This window comes from Silurus aristotelis, assembly GCF_946808225.1.
Source record: "Silurus aristotelis genome assembly, chromosome: 2".
Classification (NCBI taxonomy): Eukaryota; Metazoa; Chordata; class Actinopteri; order Siluriformes; family Siluridae; genus Silurus; species Silurus aristotelis.
The window spans coordinates 21491219-21510221 of NC_139575.1; the positions used below are offsets into that span (position 1 = coordinate 21491219).

Here is a 19003-nt window from a genome sequence, read left to right on the forward strand (position 1 = left end):
TAATCACTATCTTTTTTTGTATAGTTTTAATATTTTCCTGCTCACATTGCCTTCAAATCAAAAAGATTTCAGTTAATAAGCCGACTTATTGAATTAGATGTGCAGGGAAAACACTCAAATAAACCAAACAGGGGTGACTGCACTTTGAAACCACGGTGTACCTCCTGAGGTATATAATGCGTATTTATATTTGAAAATGAATAATGTTAAGTGTGTGTTATGATGAGGCTAGAAATAAATTTGTCATTTTTGTGAGTTAACAAGGTACATTGAAAGTACATTTGCTAATTGTTTTGCCATCATTTTCACAATGCTAGCAACCGCGTCACTGATGCACTGCACGTGTAGCTTTAGCACCAGCAGGGGTCACTATAGTGCCATATTACACACACGTGAGTCTGGGGTTGAGCAGAATACGTGGGAGTTCTACAATACCCACACCCTGAGAAAAAAAGAGTACAAATAGTACTTTTCCTTGTCGATTGAGTGATAACCTCAAACGGACACCTTCACGATCATCAAAATTCCCAGTGTTTTAACTGAATAACCATGAATTTACATTTTGAGGGTTGCTTTTCCTAGTTAATTGTGCATATTCAATGTATAAATGCACACTAGATATTATTACCCGATCCAAAAAAAGGTCTTGGTAAAACACCCCCTTCCCTACTACCATGCCTTTTGGTACAGAAATTGGTTGAATTATACTGTTACATGCATCTCTTGAATATTTTAAAAAGCCATTTTTTGCAATACTGTGAAAACTGCATTAGCATGCTGTAACTTCGCCCACATGAACCATACTAACAGGATATAGGGTTATCTCAAAATTGGCTTCAGAGAGGCTCCGTGCAGCTAATGAGCATTCCCAGGCTTGTGCATCCCGAGGATACTGAAACCAGTCTCTCATTTTGGAGCATTTAAGATGGACATGTGGGGTGATTTTGTACTATAAACACTAGTCGCATGCACAATTACGAAATAGCGTATGGGATTGATATGTCATGTAATGCTCTCCTGAAGTAAATTGAACAAATAACTTGGGCGACTGCAAGCCTCGTGTTGACAATCAAAAACGGAGCCCGTGGGCGTCGAAAAAGCGACGCCGCGTCGATCCACCACCGACCCCTCCTCACACATAGCCCCGCCCACTCCAGCAGCGCGGGTGCACGCGCGCGCGCGCTCGCTGCACTGGCGCATCGCTCACGAAGCCTCGGCTCGGTGACGCGCCTCAGGTACAGACCTCCGCCTTCTCCGGTCTCTACATTTGTAGATAAGCCGCTGTTAGTCATGACTCAGTGAGCGGACAGTGGAGAGAAAATGGAAAGTGCTCGCGGCGCCTCCAGAACGTTTCAGCACCACTCCAGCTGGACAGCGCAACAGCTTCTTTTTTGCTTTTTCCTCTTCTTTTTCTTGTTCTCTTTTATTTTCTCTAAACAGGATCCCGAGGTGGGGGATTTTCTTTTTTGAATTGCATCGAGATCCAGTGATGGAGTTCGTCGAACAACATCATCCGATTAACAAGACGGCAAACATTCCGCTTTGGTCCGAGTCTAAATGAGATGATGCGGGAAGTCTTGTGAGCGTTACGCAGTAACGGTGAGTGGGGAAATGGGTCAACTTTGAAATTCACACACATTAATAGTAATAGTAATAGTAATAATAACAACAATAATAATAATACAAATACTAATAATAAATTACATCAATAAGTGACTTGTAATACATAAACATAAGCAAACCTCTAATGCATGTATTTGTGTAAAGATTTTGTACAGGTAAAACATTAAAGATTGATGCGTATTAAAACAGACAGAAAGGCAGCACTCAGTGACAGGTTGGGGTTTATGCATAATACTGAATGAGAACGGTGTTGGTGTGAACGGGTGAATATCACAAATTAAAACATCTAGGATTTTCTGCTTAACTGTATTAAGAGATTCATCTAGAGCTGCATTGGCTTACTGCATATCTATCTATCTATCTATCTATCTATCTATCTATCTATCTATCTATCTATCTATCTATCTATCTATCTATCTATCTATCTATCTATCTATCTATCTATCTATCTATCTATCTATCTATCTATCTATCTATCTATCTATCTATCTATCTATCAGGTGGTGCCCCTCTTATTTCAACAACAGGTCCTTCTGCCAGTATACCCACTACACCTAAAGCCACAATTGTGATCTTGGTCATGAAATCGATCAACTCCATTACTATACACTTTGCCTTAATTATGGCGTTTAATAGTAAAATTATCAACACAGACATCAGCTCTTATTTCTTATTTTCCTTCTTATGGGCTGCTTTTTGCCTACAATACTTATATTTAAGCATCCTACTATACATTTAATGTATCTAATTAATGAGAACATTCACATTACCCATATTTTGTGAACAGAAATTGGATTTATGTTCTAAGCTTTGCTTTGTTGTGTGTATAGCCAGTCAAGTGAGGGCATTTAGTGTCCCTTAGTGACAATTAACTCATGGCCCCTTATATTGTTTTTGAATGTAGGAATGTAGAGAGTTACTACATTTGTTTAAAATAATGAAAAAAACAGGTAAACAATAATATAAAATGTGACTAAACAAAAATATTTAGAAGGTTTTGAAGCCTTACGTTATTTATTTAAAAATAAAGTATAAAAAACTTTTTTTCATTAGTTATGATCAGAATTGCTAAAAGGTCCCCTGGTGGTCTAGTGGTTAAGATGCAGCGCTCTCACCGCTGCGACCCGGGTTCGATCCCCGGTCAGGGAACCATCCTCAGCCACTCTTAGTGCCGGTCCCAAGCCCGGATAAATTGGGGAGGGTTGCGTTAGGAAGGGCATCCAGCGTAAAACATGTGCCAAATCAAACGTGCGGAGGATCCGCTGTGGCGACCCCTAACGGGAGAAGCCGAAAGAAAGTTTTATGATCAGAATTGCTAGAGCTCTAAGGACATTTACAAGATTTGGATGTTTCAACCATTCAAGCTGTGATTATCTTTAAAATGAACAGCCTTATTTTCTAATTTCAAGTAATAATGTTGACTAGTTAATACACTACCTATTATTTAATTATTTTAATAACATCAACAAGTGGAGGCAAGCAACAGAAAGTCAAAGGGACAAAATAGAGTTAATTAGCAGTAATTTCAATGTTTTTCTCCCCTTTTTTTTTTTTTTTTAGCAGCGATAGCTATGGATACGTCACAATCACTGCTTCTTTTGTGATCTTATCTTAGATACTTACATCTATATTGCAGTTTCTAATCTTTTCATCATAAATGGCTTCTGCTACAGCCCGATACACAAACCTTTTGACCTGGTGGTCCGGTTACCTCAAAAAAAGGCAAATTTCACCTATTGCCCTTAGTTTTAGTAGCAAACAATATAAACAATAAAGCTGGCATACAAAGAATTATATGGCTGCTATTTTGTTAAACTATATTGCTGTCTTGTTTAATCATATATATATATATATATATATATATATATATATATATATATATATATATATATATATATATATATATATATATATATATATATGTATAAAAATTTACCAAAATTGCAAGTTGTACCATCACTGCCCAGGCTAATATTTTGTTAACTGCCAGATACATATGAACTGCATATAAAATAAAATAATTATTATTGTAGTTTAAAGTGGTGAATAGGGCAAATTAGTAATAATACAGAAAAGCCAAAAAATACGTTGAAAAATGCAATAAATGATCATTTTTTATTCTGCATGATGTGTCCTTCATCAACAAACAGAATTACAAGATGAGACAAATTGTAATTCCACAAAGATGCATTTTAGATTTTTCAGGGAGGACTTGGATTTAATCAGTGAATAGAGGAGTATGTTGATTGAGAATGCTTGGTTACATTCCACTCATAGTATGTGATGACATTGTTAACATGGCACAAGGGCTGAATGATGTCTGATATTAGCATGAATTTGTGGATTTAAAAATTGTTTTGCTTATTTACCTATTTATTAATGCATTTTGTAGAAACTGTCTAAAGGACTTTTGGGCTGCTATCAACATCCAGCAGCTGTGTATTTTTTCATCGTTTTGTTGTCAGGGCCAGGGTGATTCACTTTGTTCTTTACATGTACAACAGCTGTTTTTTTTATGAAAGGGGTTTATGATTGAGGTTAATCACTGAGTATTGTGTTCATAGCCAGCTAGAAAAAAGTCAACATTAAGCTATAATGGTTGTTTTCTCCGAGCACCTGCTCTTTATACCCAATGTTTATTTTGCTCTGATTTGCCACTCTTACCCACAGATCACACTGTCTACTGGCTTGGAGAGGTGAGAACAAAACAGATGGTGAAAGCAAATTAGATTAGCTATGTTTTACTTCCACTGTGTACTCACTACTTATAGAATAACATCCTTCTGCACGCTTACTTATCTTGAAGAATTTTCCTACATATGCGAACCCTGTATGTATAATTTAGGTGCTCTGAAAGCAACTTAGCTGCATGGATGGAATGTTGACCTGCTCGGTATGCTTAATGCATACACGTTCTACACGTTTGACATTTATTATTGATTGCTGACTACAGTTACTGTACTCCATCAACTCAACAGTGGCCAGATGGTAAAAAAGCTTTCTATCTACCACTTTGCTGCAAGGTGATGAATTGGCTGGGAAACTCTTCTACAGAAGTTTGCTCTAGTTTGGTTGGTGGTGGCAGGGGGGTTGTTTTGAGTATTGAGTTTTTTTTTTTTTTCTAAAAGTAATGATGGTTAGACAGAATGGCTGCAGTGCTTGCATTAGGAATTATTATGTACAGGTATTTAGTTATACTGTACTGTAGGTATTATACATTTCCTTCTATGACATTAGAAAATTTAAGGATCCTCGATTCTGGATGGCTTTTAAACATCAGTTTATTACACCATAATTGAATCAGTTTGCAAGTTATCTATAGGGTAGGCAGGATAAAAAATTATACTGTTGTACCCCTCTGGTTTGTTGTCAGAAGTAAGAAAAAAACCTCCACTAGAGGAAGAAGCTCCTCTCCTATTACAGCATAATTATCTGAACTGACTGACTAAGCATAAAACCAAATTTACATTTGATTTAGTCTTGTATCTGAGGCTCCCACATATCGATTTTCTGTCCACATTATCAAATGAGACACTTGGGCATGTACCCAGTGGTGTGCACAGAGCATTGGTGTAGCACTAATATAGTCTTCACATTAGACCCACAAAGACGTATAGAACCATGCTGGACATGATGTAAGTCCTTATATTTTCTACTGTGTGCTTTCTTTAACACAACCACCCACACACACCACACCCACTTCTAGCTGCTCAAACAGACTATTAAATGTCTGCTGATGCTGCATCTTTCTGTTCACTGCACAAGAACTTTTCTACATTTTTCTACACTGGAGTTCTATCAGTGTATGTGTGTGAGTGTAATGGGATATTTCTAGTGAATCCAGCATGCCTCTACTCTAGCCCATCTCCTCATTTTCCCTCTAGCTAAAACCATCTGCTCAGCGGCGGGTCTGGCCAAACAGCTCATGCACTGGGTGAGAAAGTGGACCTACCGCTGTCCCTGCCTCCGTCAGCAATTCTCAACCCACAAGTAACTTCATAGCCAATACTGCTGAGATGTTTTACTTCAAATCATCATGGGACTGCTTTTTTCTTCCTCACAGCTCAGTCAGTAAACTTCTCCCACAAAGGAAGGAGTGTAAGTTGAAAGAAATAAAGGATTCAGTGGTTTGGCTTTCTCCACAAGCCTTGGCTCATTTTACAGTCATAGCTGAAAGGAGGGATAGTTGCAGGGTATTGTCCATTCATCCAGCCTGAGCCAACTCATTAGACCTCGATCTAAACACGCACCAGAATGTAAAACGGTTCTCAAAACGGCCTTCTTTTGCCTCTCATTATTGATTTTTGTTTGTTAGATTGCAGAGTGCGTTTGATTCACAAGTGCGCATGCAAACTAAGAGCATATTTGGAAAACCTCATTTATGATAAATTGCTGTTGGTCAGATGGTCTTGCAACAACATAGCAGAGAACTGATAAGAGTGTGAAAATGGGAACATTCATCATTCACTTCACTTTAAAAGGTTGTGATTGTCTATTTGTTAGCATGTTTTCACCAACGCCAAGGAATAGCAGATTGCACATCACACAAGCAGAATGTTAACAAAATGTTTTTCAAAGAAATACATTTCAAAAAACAGTAAGGCAGGAACAAATATATGCATGCATGCCTGCCTGCAATCTTCTTTCTCAACACAGATTTAAAAAAAAAAAATGACTTCCAATATGTTGAATGAAGTTCTGGTTGATGATAATTCATTCATATGAGGACCTGAGGCTGATAAGAAAACTGAACATTTTAATAAAAGTTTTTGTGGTATTTACAATAATGTTCTTCTTTTCAATAAAGGTCTTAATTCAGTAGGGAGCTGGTCTGTTCTGTTTTCCTTTTGGGTTGATCCATACACATGCTGAGAGATTCCCTTTCGTCACTGCGATCTGTATGCACCCCCAATAGTGCCTCCTGTTAAACGGAGTGTGAAATGAGCATATTTAGCTATCCTACTAGCATCGTGACATTAGCTGTTCAGTACTTAAAGCCAACCTGCATGGCCTTTACTCCCAATCACATCAGAGCATGTGTATTCTCATTGTCTTGCTTTATACAAATTATAGATACAGATTGAAATAGTGTGTGGTCTCTACTTGCTGGAGGCTTCAGGGCACCTTGCCATTGATTCTACAAGTGTCTGAAACAGCATTGGATAGATCAAAAGCATTTCCCCCCCAAAAAATATTCCCCCAGTGTGGCACAGGACAATATATGATTTGCATATTTTTCCAATTCATTGAACCATTTGCAAAGTTTTCATCACAGGTTTTTCAGAAATGTATATTAATGTACTATTATCCATTAGTTGACAAAAAAAAATACTAAGAAAGATTCTCTGTGGCATTAAAAATTATTATTTGGCTACACATTCTCACCTCCAACCCTGGGTACCCCTTTGGTGTCATTTTTCAGTGTGCAGGGTTAGGTTTAGGGTTACGGTTAGTTGGGAGTGAGAACGTGTTCTATTTGGACATCTGGACATTTGGAAATTATTTTGAAAGAAACCATCAACTGTCCTTTTCAAGGATTACTTAACACTTAACTTCAACACTCCCGGTGATTTTGACAACACTGCTCTTGGTGCTTGTTGATGGCTGATGGTCCATAATAATATGTGACCCCAACAGGACTTCCTGAAAATGTTTCAGCATTAGTCCTTGTGAAGTACTTGCGTTTTCAAATTTCTTTTACCTCAATATTTTTTTGCATGCTTCTACAGTTTTAGTTGTAAGACATCTGTCTTTACAGTTTCTCTTTTTGCTAAAAAAAAAACAAACATATGCTGGACCAATACCTCGGTGTGCTTACACACTACTAGTGATACCTGTTTTTGTGATATGTTTGACAGGCACTGAGCATTCAGTCAACATCAAAATGGCAGACAGTACAACAGAGCCAGTTTTAGTACTTGAGTTGCAAAATAATAACATCCCATCCAGACATAGAAAGTCTGTGCATATGAAATATGTTTAGTGCACTTGCAGTTTTAGAATTGCATCCATAATTGGGACAGCACAGTGATCCACCAGAAAGGCTCGCATGGCATGAATTTCAAGCCTTATGCCACGAAGAAATCTGTAAGGAATCAAGTGAACTTTTTTGAGATTGATTTTTTACTTCCTTGGCTTGTACATTCATGATAATTTGTCTTTCTCATCACCTGCTTTAGGAGCCATACACTCAGCAGCCAATTGTCCAGAAAAAAGAAGAATAGATTGATTCTTACTCTACAGTGATTCACATTCCTTGGTTAATATAACACAAAAAATATGGTCTACACTGATATTGTAATATCTGGTCTACATTTAATTTGTAATATTGAATATGCCTGTTGCTCATTTGTGCCATGTATTTTCAGATACAATGCTGAGATGCCTCAGCAGTTGACTAGAGTCTTGGAAGCATGATCATGCTCTAATCTGACACAAACTGAACTGTACTGTGTTGTGCAGTGACATCAACACAGTGTTTAATCAGTTAGGAAACTAAGGTGAACAAATTGTCAGCTACTATTCACTTTCATTAAGAAGCCAGATCTTTCAAGAAATTCAATAAGTGCAATAGTAGTGATAATTGCATGAACAGGCTGCACAAAGTAGATCAAGATCTATTGTCTTTGTGGCGGGGCTGGTGGCGATGCATGCTTGTTCCAGGCTACACAACTATCCCTATCATCTGTGTAATACCACCGTAAACTTCAGATTATCTAGGGCAGCTATTATATCAGCCTGCTCTGCATTCACAACTGCTGCTGAGTTGCACTCCAGCATTATACCCAGATGAAATTTTGCAGTGCCGGCCGAGGAGCACTCTTAAAGTGCTCCAAAGTGCTTCTCAAACTTAGAGAATGAGACTAAGCCACTGAAAAAGCATCAGGGTCTGTCTCTCAGTGGCAGTATTTGCCAGTAGTCTACTAGGAATTCTGAGTTCTGCACATTGCATTTTGCCATTACACCTAACAGTTCTTGCATTTGCCTAATGCTGTCTTCTGTACTCCTTGTTCTAAAGTTGTAAACCCACATGTTATTTTCTTGACTGATGAGTGGAAATTTTTCCTTGCTTGTTCTGCTAGTGCAACATGGTAAGGGAGTTCACGGTGTTCTTTCCAGTGGCCTCAACTGCCATACCTGCTGCTTGGTACACTCCTCACTGTCTGATACCTGAGGAAGATGATGTATAGCCAGCAGTATTTTCACAGCATATGAGAGACTTTTAGAACATTGCTCAAGGGCCAGGAAAACAAACAATCTGATTTTAAAAGGATTGAAAACCTTTTTTTTTTTTTTTTTATTCACACCAGTTATAGTTATGTATATTGTTAGTTACCCTCAGCTGACAATGTTGGTTTTAAATGATGGTTTTAAATGCATGTATGTTTTGATCAATGGCAAAAGCAGCAACAAATCATATATTTGAATTACAGTCATCCATAGTGCATATTAAAGCAGTCTATCTGCAAAACAATTATTGTGCTATACATCTATAAAGCATCATGAACTCAACAAGATGAGAATGGGAAAGAGGAGGACTGGGATGTAGTGGGGAACTTTAATAGGCTATGTATGTTCATAAAAGTTTACAGGGTGTCATAATTAGCCATTATTAATTGACAAATGGGAAAAAGTCATTAGTTCTGTAAAAAAAAAAAAAACTGTCTGTAAAAGCTTGTAGTCTGTAATGAAATGAAGAGGAAATGCTTTATTTCTCAGAATCGAGGATATTTCTCTAAATAGCCAGATTAATTTGCTCTACAAATGCTTTTCTAAGGCTGTTTTATATGAAACCACTTTACCTTGAAAGATGAAATACTCATTCATCCAAGAGTAACAGACTGACCATAATTTATCTACGAAGTGGGTGATAACTATTACATGATGCGGTTTCTGTACATTCGCTTTGTTATACTGAATGCACCTAATCAGAGACTGGTGGCCTGTGCTGTGTGGGAGGAAGCTTAGGAACATAACATTATTGTAGTAAACAAGACAAGCCATGGTTGGGAGGCTGTTGGGGTATGGTGAAGTATGAAAGTATGAAGTATGAAACTGACGTTTATCCTGAACACCTTCTTCCTTAGGTAAGTGCGCTGCATTTCAACTGTAGAGCACCTCATTCAAGTGGCTCTAACCATGCAAAATTGGCCATCTTGAAGGCTTGTTATAGAGAAACAGAGGACCATGCTTTCAGTATTTGATAATGAGATGTAATTATTTACCATGAGAGGCCCAATTAATAATGCATGGGCTGCAGCACGGGGAGAGGGCGCACAGAACTCTGTGGGCAACATGGCGAGGGATGGTAATTGTCATAGTTCTGCAGGGCAAAAACAGACTGCGTTGATTTAATGAAGCCTTCCATCTTCTCTGTTCTTCACAGTGTATGTGTGAGTGTGGGTGTTTGAGTGCATATGCAATATGTATGCACTAGCATGGGTGGTGAGAAGATATACAAGAATTCATTTATCCAATCACATGATGGTATTGGGAGACCCTCTTTATAGTGGTTTCCACCATCTTAGGCATAGTCCTTTGGCAAGTCCACCTCATTTCCAAGTGTCCTCCCACACTTCCAGGTACCATTGAAAATGCGGGTCAATTGATAAAGGAAATCTACAAGAGGCTCATGAACAATCAGAAGCCAGTACATTGTAGAAATGAGATGGGGCAGATGACTAATCACTGAGTGCTTTCTCAGCAACAAGCTGCAGTTTTGTTTAATTAAGTCATTTAAAAAAAAAAAAAAAGAAATCTCAAATTAGTTACAGATGGTTACACTGAAAATCTTTGACTGAAGACACCGAAGATGAAAAAAGAGTTATCTTTTTATTTTGTCAAGCTTTCAAGCAGCCAGATACAAATAGTTAAAACTGCATAGCAAAGCTACAACAGGTAATAAAAAAAAAAATCCCAAAATGTAACGGTAATATTTAAAGATAAATATTTAAAGCAGGTCAGAATGAAAAGGGTGTTGGCCATTTGTGCGTATAACAAAATGTGTTACAGGGTACAGGCTGCAACAGGCTAGATGGCATAGAGAAAAAAATAACCCTGTTTAAAATGCTTTTATTATGTTTTTTGTGCCTTCAAATGAGGCTTTTATGTTTTGCAATAATGATAAACTTTATTTGGTAATTCTATTTAAAGTCTCATTTAATGGTGAAAGTATAAGCATTCTTTTAAAATACAGAACTGACAAAACCCCCTACAGCAAATAGCTCTTTCAGCATTCTGGGTTGTGGATTTATTTATTACAGATCTTCTTGAAGTCTTATATCACATATCACTATAGACAATTTGATATTGTTTTCTCAAACAATGGGCCTGTATGTTATATATTTTATGTAGTTAGCATAGGAATGCCAGACTGTTTAGACCTTTTCAGTAGCTGGAAAAAAAAGACCACTGTCCCTCAACACCTTTTCCACACCAATTTTCAATGCTGCTTTTTTCGAATCACATACAGGGAATTTTGGTGCATCCAGAAGGCATCATCTTATTGTTACACACCAGACAGCTCTCATTCTTTATCTCGAGCTGTGCAGAAGCTTGGCTCGTGGGCTGCTCTCTGATCTTTTTCAGAAGTGTGTCAGTCATGCGCTGTGGGAGTCTCGACTCTGGAGAACACGGTCTGAAAGCACAGCTGCTGTTACACCTGAGCGTGTTCCACAGGTGTTCTGGAATGGCAGAGCATGACGCATTTTGATTCAGTAAAAAAGGTGAAACACGATTATACATAATGCGTGTCTCATTTCCATATCACTGCAAACGTCTTTGATGTAGATGCACTACTGGTACAATCTGCTCCAGAGCCCACACACACACACACACACTCACACTCACACTCACACACACACACACACACACACACACACACACACACACACACACACACACACGAGAGAGGACTCTAACACAGAAAATGGAGAATTGTACACTGAGCCACTTCATCCTATTACAGAATAAAACATCGCTGTGATTAACTTGACTTCATTCGGTTTCATTATATGACCTATGTTTATTTATTTTGGTGCTTAGCCATGCACATTGCACAACATCTAGAGATAATAGCAAAAATGTCCAATTTCCAAATGAATATTAGAAACACACATACACAACACAATACACATACATACACACTTGCCCATGCTAAGCATACGGTGAGAAATGAGGGCTGTTTGAAAGCTCTCTCAGCTCTTGACTGTGCTATGTGGGTGTTCTCTCATTGTCTTTCCCGCAGGGGATGCTCTTGTTGTGTTGCGGGGGAAGGTTGAGCTCTGAGATTAATGAAAAGCACCATCTTAGTCCACAAAAAAAAACCCTCATTCTTTCAATCTACTTAACACCATAAATTCCATGAGCTCGCTGGTGACTTGGGTTTGTGTGCTCCCATGTGTGCCAAGCCAGCATGATTTTCTCTTCATACATTCCAAAATGGCTACAGGCACTTTGTTTCCTAGTGTTTTGTGCAAACTTGCCACATTAATCATTGGCATGCCCAATCGACAGTACTTGTTGCATTTATTTGGGGGAGAAAAAAGACTAAAGAATGAAGCCAGATCTACTAAAGGAATATTGAATATGATCCATGCATCAACAAAAGAATGAGGTCTTTCAGATCCATAGTTCTTTGCTATGGCAAAATAAAATTATTATAGATGCTGAAGATGCAAGTATTTGTTGCTGTTTTGAAGTACAGTATACTATTATTATCTAGACTTCATTATATTGAAGTCAGTGTGATGTGCCCAGTGTGCACCCTATTACTGCTTGCTAACTTGCAGTAACAGATTTGTCCTTGTCAGGGTCCAGAGTTTGGAGTATTGGAGTATAAAACAGGAACACTGACTGAAAGGCTGAATTACTTCCTCTGGATCATCTGCTGTCTCTACTGAAGACAATACAAATGCATCCTGGAATATTGTATAGTATAAACACTATATGGATAAAAGGTATTAGCACACCTGACTTTTCCAGCCTCATGTTGTTCTTACCCAAACTATTACAACAAAGTTGAAGACACAGAATTTTTTTGGATGTGGTGGGATTATATTTTCCTTCACCTGAACTTGGAGACTCAAACCTGTTTCAACATGACAAAGCCCCTGTGCACAAAGTGTGTTCTTGAAGATATGGTCTATATGAGTTATCTTGAGCTCTCCTTTTATAAAGTGCTGATCTCAACCCTTCTGAAAACCTATGGGATGAACTGGAATGAATGTACTTCAGGTCTTCTCACCCCACACCAGTACCTGACTTAAATACTAACGTAAATAAGTCCTTCTCACTCACAGAGAATGTCACAGCTGCAGATATAAGACCCAGTGGGGGAGAACACAGGATTCAAAACACACTTCTGGCACTATACTGTCACTATACTGGCACTATACACTATACTATATGTGATAACTCATTGGTTAAGATACACCCTATATATATTTGCACAATTCATTGAATTAATGTGTAATTAGCCATTGCAATGCATAGCTTTTCGTTTCAATATACACTGTGCAAACACTGTCATTATGTCAAGTCAATCTAAGATATCTCAGAATCATCTGTTGAATAATGTCATAGCTATTTAATTGTCAGGGAACCACCAGCCACACCTTCACCTAACCCACCTATCACTCCAAGCAGCTCACCTACCTACTAATCATCTACACCTGGCACTCATCAGCCTCCATGCTATATAACCTCCGTTCCCCTACCAGCTCATTGTCCGTTCTACAGTTAGGCTGATGAACATTGTTGGACTACCCAAGCTACGGACGCTACGGCCCTGGCTTGGTTTATCTTTGTTTACGGGACACTGTTTAGTTCTCTGCACTATTTAGTCATAGCTTTCACCAGGTCTAGTAAAACCTGGAGTTTCATTCTGGTTTGCCGTTCTCTGCCTTTGCCCTTTTGATCCTCATTAAAAACCTTTGTGAATTGCACTTCGGTTTCCGGCACGTTCTTCTGCGTGACATTAATATTTATTTTTAATCATTAATTATTATTATGATTATTATTATTAATTCAATGTAAGATTATTTAGCTTCTCATAATGCAAATTCTAGTAGTGGATATTTTAGCTTATTTAGAAATAAATGCTTTAAAAAGGGGAATAATATATAAATGTGATAATATTTAGGATTTTCTCATTTTTCATTTATGTTGTTTGCATGCAATGAACGTCAAAGAATAATAAACAGCAAACAACTAGCAGAGGTCTTCTTTCAATATGTTGCCTCCCTTTACAGGTTGCACATTTTCCTCTCTTCCTTCATTCCACTCTTCTCTCTTTTTCTCCTTATCTGCAGTGCTAACAACATCCCTAGTAACCCACCCTCCAGTGTATAACATGTGCAAGAAAGTTTAGATATTTGGGCAAAATCTATTACAGAACCAAAATAGCAACATTTCCTTTGATCTATCGTTATTGTTTTACCAATAATAAACCAATGTAAAACTTTAATATGTACTGTTGTTCCCAATATAATTCCTGCAATGTTTACTAAGAATGATGGCATACATCATTTGCAATTAATTGTCTATAATGTTGTGTCACTAAAGTCATAGCCACAAATTCTGGTGTGTTTTTTTAAAAGTGAGCTTGAGCTTGCAGTAATAGAGCCACAGCACTCAAATCATTTCCTCCCACTCAGGAAGGATCAAAGCCTTAACAGCTCCAGCCTGAGAAGCCAAAATGAACTACTTCAACTGAAAATATTCAGTCAGCAAATCCCACACAAGTTCTATAGAGTCATCTAGATGTTTAGATCACTCTGCTTGTCACCACTGTATAATATGATTTATAATAGAAAAGACAAAAAGGAAATACCTTTACAGTTATGATGATAATAGGCATAAAATAGTGATGTTAATAGTAATAACAAAATAATAAACTACACCATCATCTTGTGCGTGTGTGTGTGTTCGTGTGTGTGTGGAAAATGTATGTGGCCGATGACTGCAGTCCAGTCAGGCTCCTTTTTAGTGGTTTTGTGTTAGATTACTATGTATATGTTTATTTAAGGCAATATAGTGATACAGCCTGCTGTCTCCCAGCTTTAGGATTCCCCGTTTGATCCATATTTCCTGAGTGGAGTTTTGCATGTCCTATAGGGCAGTGTGGGTTTCTTCTAGATTGTTCAGTCTCCTTTAGTTTCCAATCCACCTGTAGGTGGACTGTTTATGCTAATAGCACCTACTTGAGAAAGTGAGTGAGAATGTGTGAGTGTTTGTAAAAGCTGCATGTGCCACTTTCAGACCTTGTTGACTATATACTATATGCCTTGTGTACTCAGATCCATTACAACCCAGCAGACCAGGTTGAAGTGGTTGGTAAAAATGAATGAATTGATTCTGTTCGGCTTTCTTGTGAGTGAGTTTTGTAATAGACCTTGATTTTTAATTCCTCTGAATAGTTTGTGGTGATGGTTAGAGCTGTTAGAAATATGCTGCTGCTTATCTTAATCATATTAATTTTTGATCTGTTTCCAAGCAGAAATAAGTGGGACATAGTGGTTCACTAGAGGGATAATTGACTAGTGAATTGTTGCCAGAAATTTTTAATGGGTGTTCAGTACCATATGGCATGTTCTGTATGAAGTTGTCTGAACCTTTTTATATGATAAGAATAAGATTTTTACACACACACACACACACACACACACACACACACACACACACACACACACATATATATAGTCAGGTATAAGGTGAGGAGGTCTCGGGTGAAATCAGCATTCATTCCAAAGATGCTTTATACGGTAGGTTTGAGGTCGGAGCTCTGTAGCAGGCCACTAGAGATCTTTCAATACAGCCCATGTAAACTACTATCTCATTGAGCTTGCTTTGTACACAGTGGTATTATCATGCTGAAACTGTTCAAACTACTTCAGTTTAAGTGAGGAATAAATGTAATTCTACCACATCAAAAGACATACAATTGTGTGCTTCTAACTTGGTGATAACACTTCTGGAATGTGTCCCATGTGGTTTGTGTGTCCAATGTGGTTTGTGGATTATTTGATACTTTATATATACATTTTGAATGTTGACAGGTAAATAACTGTCATGAAGAATGTGTTTTTAATGGCAGTATACGCAACTGCTAGGAAGCGCTAGAGTTCTTCATACCATTTTAAATGGGTTGGAAAATGTAGAATAAGATATGTATATTACTTTTGGTATCCATTTGATTATATAATGAAGTTAGTTGGCAAGGAATCTGTTTTGAATGTTTGGGGTTAGGGAGGTTAAATTTCTCTTGTGTAAATATATATATATATATAATAATTATTATTTTTTTTTAAGTAAATGGCCCTTGAACAGATCAGGAAAAAAAAGGAATTTTGGGTAGTATTATCATTGTTGATTCATTCATTCATTCATTCATTCATTCATTCATTCATTCATTTTCTCCCGCTTATCCGTAATTCGGGTCGCGGGGGCAGCAGTCTAAGCAGACCCCCGCCTTCGACTGCTGCCCAATCCTCACAGCACCGTCCCTTACGGTCCCTCCTGCAGGTGGTGAGCCCACGGGAAGTCATTGTTGATTATTTTATGTAATTAATAATGGATTGCTCTGATAGCTGGGAAGAAATTTTAAGTCCAAAATATGAGTGCTCATGAGGATATGTAGGGTCTGGATTGCAATGTCATATAAGTTCATGGTGAAGTGGGCAGATAATGGATCCATGGATGGATTATTAATTGATCCAGTTTATAGAGTAATTGTAGTGTTTGCAGTATTGGTCTGGATAGTCTCTTTTATTGAGGCTATAACATCCACCACTCTACTGGGTAAGCTTCTATAAGATTTTGGAGTGTCTGTGGGAATTTGTGCACATTCACTCAAAGAAGCATTTGTAAGGTTAGATACCAACATTGGAACATAAGGGCTGGCAATCGACATTACAATTATTCCCAGAAGTGTTCATTTGGGTTGAGGTCAGGGCTCATGTGTAGACTTCTGGAGTTTCTCTACTGCAAACTCATCAAACCATGTTTTGTGGCTTTTTACACAAGGGCATAGTCATTCTGGAACACTGGTGCCACAAAGGAATAATTAAAAAAAGTCTCTAAAATGTATAACCCCAGGCCATTATCTGTCCTTTCTTCAAACAATACTGCAATACTGTCTCTATGCTTTCTGGTTGGTAATGTTCTTTGGCAGACACCAAAACCAGTTTGTCTCTCAGACTGGCACACAGCAAACTCACTAAATTTATGGAATGGCACATTTCACTGTTAATGTTAATTTATGGAGATTACTTGGCAATTCTTTTCATTTACATGGAGGCCGTGGGTCCGGCTAAAACACCTGAAATCAATCAATGAAAGGGATGACCACATGCATTTGGTCATATAGTGTATTTTAAAAATGTCAGAGAGGCTGGCAAATTGCATCCAGCTACACTATACTGTATTCACCCTGCAGTGTTTCTTTCATAATTTCTTACTTCAGTTTGCTTGAAGTTTCTTTTATGTCAGAAAAAAATGTCCTATGTACTGTACAGTATATTCTAAGGTGGAGTGTGGAGGGAGAAGTACTAAAATATAAAACACATGAGTATTAAATAAATCCATCACAACTGAATTTGAAGCTTTTATTGTTTTTAGAAAGATTATTAAGTACTGTAAAGCATAGAAATAACACTTTCTTAACTCAACATATTTAAGTGAGAAAGCTATAATAATAGTACAGTAAGTAAAAGCATGTAGTTGACAAAATATACATTACAGTTTCAAAGTATTTCATTACTACTTTACACCACTAGTGCACATATGCTGGGACTCTAATAAGATTAAGACTGGAAGGTTCTATAATGACATCTGCTTTCTAAAAATGTTAAATGAACTCTTGCAGAAGCCATTTATGCCCACTCTGTGGAAAAGTGGGCTAAAATAACCCCTGTAGGAGTTAATTTAACGCTGGTAATTTTACTGTGTAGTTGAGACTGCTACATCGTTTATATTGACGGGGAAGTGAGGAAACCTGCAATTTTTTTCCCCGAATGAGAATAAAAGCCAGTTATATTTGGATAAAGTCCTGGCCATGCATCATGTATCACAGCACTGAACCAAAAAATAAGTTTAGAGATAGAACTGAATGCTGCATTGCAGAAGCAGCATTGTTTCTAAATGAACTGTATTATTTGTGAAATGGGTCGATGGTTCATCAAGGAATTCACTACCAAATCTCATAGGTGTTGATTTTTAATAACCTTTCCACCATGGCCATGAGGAAAGTTCACTTTAGGGTTTCTGAGTCATGCAGTGCAGTTCGGAAAAAAACATTATCCCCATCCCTGTTTGGCAATTTAGCCTGCCTTTAGTACTCTTTTCTGGACTTTTGCAAGACAGTGATATATTTGGCATATACGTAGGTCCCCTTTCAACTCTCTTCTGCACCACTTTCAGGAATTACCTACATGTCATGATATCAGGCAGCATTATGGAATCCCTCTTTTTCAAGCACATGAGCTGAGCATGGCTAAGGAAGTGCAGCGGAACATTGGCTGTCACGGTGGCTGGGGAGGGAGCAGTTATCCTGAGTGTCCTGACCTTCCATGGCTTTGGATGGTTCAGAGCACAGGCCCTATGTGACAAGTCATGATGTTGGACAGAGAACTCTCTGTCAGAAGTGATCTTTCTGGCATAGCACTGATTTGAGGCGAAGGCTACAGTCACATACCATGTGTGAGGAAGGAAACATATGACAAAGAATGAATGCAGAAGAGAATACGGCAGTTACAATTCTAAGTTGTACAGAGAGAGGAGTTTTACTGCCATTATGCTGCAGCTCTTGAGATTAATAGCTTCAGCTGACCTTTTTAAGATTATTTATCATATTAACTTGTGCAGTTGAAAATATATTCAAAACTGCCAGAGCTGCTTCATCTCTGGAGAAAAGCTATCCAATTCCCATTGACTCCATTTATTTATCTATATCAATTTATTAGCACTATGTAAATGTCACATTCTGATCTCAAATCGGATGGATACTGTAGATGTTCTGGTCAGTCTAAATATTTGTAAAGGACTCAACACTTCAGGGCGGAAAAGACTTCTGCTAGGGCAGTTTCCTTAGACAAGGCGATGACACCCAAGGTTACACCTCCAACTACGCAGCACAGCTCTCGGCTTGCTTTTGGGCCATGCGCTGTACTAACTGCCAAAAGGTCTGGGAGATTAAAACAGGCATTGAAAAGCCTGGAAGGCATTGGCAACCGACTAGAAAAGATTTTGACACACAGATGCTTCCCAAGGGAGCTTTATCTTGTGGCCTGTAGCTTTATTTAAATTGGGAAGGGCTACTTCAGTTCATAGTGCACTCATGGGAAGGGACCTACAGTGATTGAAGCTAATGACTCTGATAACC

General features: G+C 38.0%; 2 protein-coding genes across 4 annotated transcripts in view; one reads left to right on the forward strand and one right to left on the reverse strand.

Annotated features, from left to right (window-relative positions):
* Nucleotides 1-19003, reverse strand: part of LOC310720288 (uncharacterized protein) — a 179008-nt gene that overhangs the window by 31027 nt on the left and 128978 nt on the right. The window lies entirely within an intron of this gene.
* grm4 (glutamate receptor, metabotropic 4) overlaps nucleotides 932-19003 on the forward strand; it is a 183480-nt gene continuing 165408 nt past the window's right edge. For both annotated transcript variants that reach the window (XM_083529395.1, XM_083529396.1), the window contains exon 1: nucleotides 932-1599. The gene's annotated coding sequence lies outside the window, so the exon portion shown is untranslated. The remainder of the gene's footprint in view (nucleotides 1600-19003) is intronic.